Source organism: Podospora anserina, chromosome 5 (assembly GCF_000226545.1).
Source record: "Podospora anserina S mat+ genomic DNA chromosome 5, supercontig 9".
In the NCBI taxonomy this organism is placed as follows: Eukaryota; Fungi; Ascomycota; class Sordariomycetes; order Sordariales; family Podosporaceae; genus Podospora; species Podospora anserina.
The window spans coordinates 479,680-479,996 of NW_001914843.1; positions in this window are offsets into that span (position 1 = coordinate 479,680).

Sequence of the window (317 nt, forward strand, 5' to 3'; positions counted from 1 at the left end):
CCCTTCATCATCCATCCGTCATGTCTGTACCCATATCATCCCACCTGGTTCCTACCCCCGAAAGTTACTGTTCAGCTTCCCGATGCTCCCCGCCTCCACCCTCGCAAAGTCATGAATAGCCGGCAATTGCGGCGGCCTCCCAACCCCACCATGCGCCGTCCTCGGCGAGCTATTCGCCGAATTCGACCCGCCACCCACCGACGGCCCGGCACTGTTAGGCTCAGACGACACCGCCGAGGAGGCGTTGGTCAGCGGCGGGGTAGGGTGAGAAAGCAATGCTGACAAGCTTGCTTTTGTGCTTGCGCTTGTTGGATCAC